The 3,481-nt window shown below is 45.4% G+C and overlaps 1 long non-coding RNA gene across 1 annotated transcript; it reads left to right on the forward strand.

Annotated features, from left to right (window-relative positions):
- The first annotated feature begins 477 nt into the window (after positions 1-477).
- Positions 478-3,265, forward strand: LOC135566601 (uncharacterized). The gene is made up of 3 exons (XR_010462135.1): positions 478-560; positions 992-1,060; positions 2,983-3,265. It is a non-coding gene; the product is annotated as an uncharacterized LOC135566601 (long non-coding RNA).
- The last annotated feature ends 216 nt before the right edge of the window (positions 3,266-3,481 follow it).

Genomic DNA, 3,481 nt, shown 5'->3' on the forward strand with positions numbered 1-3,481 from the left:
CTGTGGATGGTAGGGTAGACATATCAGTCATCTCTGTGGATGGTAGGGTAGACATATCAGTCTTCTCTGTGGATGGTAGGGTAGACATATCAGTCTTCTCTGTGGATGGTAGGGTAGACATATCAGTCATCTCTGTGGATGGAAGGGTAGACATATCAGTCTTCTCTGTGGATGGTAGGGTAGACATATCAGTCTTCTTCTCTGTGGATGGTAGGGTAGACATATCAGTCTTCTCTGTGGATGGTAGGGTAGACATATCAGTCTTCTCTGTGGATGGTAGGGTAGACATATCAGTCTTCTCTGTGGATGGTAGGGTAGACATATCAGTCTTCTTCTCTGTGGATGGTAGGGTAGACATATATATATATATACTACTACTGACAGACTGACTGTAGTTCTCTGTTGTTGTCCAGGGTCAGTCCTCTACCTCTAATACTACTACTGACAGACTGACTGTAGTTCTCTGTTGTTGTCCAGGGTCAGTCCTGGTGTCGGGGGCGTATGATAGAACAGTGGCTGTGTGGAACATGGAGACCCTCTGCAAGACCCTGGAGTTGAAGGTAGCTTCATGCTCTGTCCTACTTCAGACACATTTTAAGGCAAACAGGTGTGTGTGTGTGTCTGTGTGGTGTGTGTGTTTCAAACAGGTGTGTGTGTGTGTGTGTGTGTGTGTGTGTGTGTGTGTGTGTGTGTGTGTGTGTGTGTGTGTGTGTGTGTGTGTGTGTGTGTATGTGTGTGTTTCAAACAGGTGTGTTTGCGTGTGTGTGTGTTTGCGTGTGTGTGTGTGTGTGTGTGTGTTTCAAACAGGTGTGTGTGTGTGTGTGTGTATGTGTGTGTTTCAAACAGGTGTGTGTGTGTGTTCCCGACAGTTGTGTGTGTGTTTCAAACAGGTGTGTGTGTGTGTGTGTTTCAAACAGGTGTGTGTGTGTGTGTTTCAAACAGGTGTGTGTGTGTGTGTGTGCCCTCATGTGTGTGTTTTTGCTAACCCTAGGGACATGCAGATTGGGTGACAGATGTGGCAATCAGTGCGGACAAAAAATGGGTGGCCTCAGCTTCCAAGGTACAAACACACACCTCAATGTCATGTCCTATCCCTGTAGGTCACAGTAAACACACACCTCAATGTCATGTCCTATCCCTGTAGGTCACAGTAAACACACACCTCAATGTCATGTCCTACGTCATGTCCTATCCATGTAGGTCACAGTAAACACACACCTCAATGTCATGTCCTATGTCATGTCCTATCCCTGTAGGTCACAGTAAACACACACCTCAATGTCATGTCCTACGTCATGTCCTATCCCTGTAGGTCACAGTAAATACATACCTCAATGTCATGTCCTATGTCATGTCCTATCCCTGTAGGTCACAGTATATATATACACCTCAATGTCATGTCCTATCCCTGTAGGTCACAGTAAACACACACCTCAATGTCATGTCCTATGTCATGTCCTATCCCTGTAGGTCACAGTATGTATATACCTCAATGTCATGTCCTACGTCATGTCCTATCCCTGTAGGTCACAGTAAACACACATCTCAATGTCATGTCCTACGTCATGTCCTATCCCTTTAGGTCACAGTAAACACACACCTCAATGTCATGTCCTATGTCATGTCCTATCCCTGTAGGTCACAGTATGTATACACCTCAATGTCATGTCCTATGTCATGTCCTATCCTGTAGGTCACAGTAAACACACACCTCAATGTCATGTCCTATGTCATGTCCTATCCCTGTAGGTCACAGTATGTATATACCTCAATGTCATGTCCTACGTCATGTCCTATCCCTGTAGGTCACAGTAAACACACATCTCAATGTCATGTCCTATGTCATGTCCTATCCCTTTAGGTCACAGTAAACACACACCTCAATGTCATGTCCTATGTCATGTCCTATCTCAATGTCAGGTCACAGTAAACACACATCTCAATGTCATGTCCTACGTCATGTCCTATCCCTTTAGGTCACAGTAAACACACACCTCAATGTCATGTCCTATCCCTGTAGGTCACAGTAAACACACACCTCAATGTCATGTCCTATGTCATGTCCTATCCCTGTAGGTCACAGTATGTATATACCTCAATGTCATGTCCTACGTCATGTCCTATCCTGTAGGTCACAGTAAACACACATCTCAATGTCATGTCCTATGTCATGTCCTATCCCTGTAGGTCACAGTAAACACACATCTCAATGTCATGTCCTCGTCATGTCCTATCCCTGTAGGTCACAGTAAACACACACCTCAATGTCATGTCCTACGTCATGTCCTATCCCTGTAGGTCACAGTAAATATATACCTCAATGTCATGTCCTATGTCATGTCCTATCCCTGTAGGTCACAGTAGATATACACCTCAATGTCATGTCCTATCCATCTAGGTCACAGTAAACACACACCTCAATGTCATGTCCTATCCCTGTAGGTCAGAGTAAACACACACCTCAATGTCATGTCCTCTCCCTGTAGGTCACAGTATGTATATACCTCAATGTCATGTCCTATGTCATGTCCTATCCCTGTAGGTCACAGTAAACACACACCTCAATGGCATGTCCTATCCCTGTAGGTCACAGTAAACACACACCTCAATGTCATGTCCTATCCCTGTATGTCACAGTAGATATACACCTCAATGTCATGTCCTATGTCATGTCCTATCCCTGTAGGTCACAGTAAACACACACCTCAATGTCATGTCCTACGTCATGTCCTATGTCATGTCCTATCCCTGTAGGTCACAGTAAACACACACCTCAATGTCATGTCCTATCCCTGTAGGTCACAGTAAACACACACCTCAATGTCATGTCCTATCCCTTTAGGTCACAGTAAATATATACCTCAATGTCATGTCCTATGTCATGTCCTATGTCATGTCCTATCCCTATAGGTCACAGAATATGTCCCTTTTGTTACCATACCATTTTGCATTATCATAAATGTTGCTATGTGTGTTTTGAAGGACACCACTGTCAGGTTGTGGAATATAGAACACTCTGAAGAGATACCTGCCGTTATTGAGACTAGGAAGGCTCAGGGAATGGGCTATCACATTCTCCAGGTTGGTAATTGTACCACACACTGCTACCTTGTAGGTAGAGTGAGACCTGATCCTAGACCACCACTCCTACCCTGAGACCTGATCCTAGACCACCACTCCTACCCTGAGACCTGATCCTAGATCACCACTCCTACCCTGAGGCCTGATCCTAGACCTGATCCTAGACCACCACTCCTACCCTGAGACCTGATCCTAGATCACCACTCCTACCCTGAGACCTGATCCTAGACCACCACTCCCTACTGAGACCTGATCCTAGACCTGATCCTATCCCACCACTCCTACCCTGAGACCTGATCCTAGACCTGATCCTAGACCACCACTCCTACCCTGAGACCTGATCCTAGATCACCACTACTACCCTGAGACCTGATCTTAGACCTGATCCTAGATCACCACT

This window comes from Oncorhynchus nerka, unplaced genomic scaffold (genome assembly GCF_034236695.1).
Source record: "Oncorhynchus nerka isolate Pitt River unplaced genomic scaffold, Oner_Uvic_2.0 unplaced_scaffold_4037, whole genome shotgun sequence".
NCBI classification, from domain to species: Eukaryota; Metazoa; Chordata; class Actinopteri; order Salmoniformes; family Salmonidae; genus Oncorhynchus; species Oncorhynchus nerka.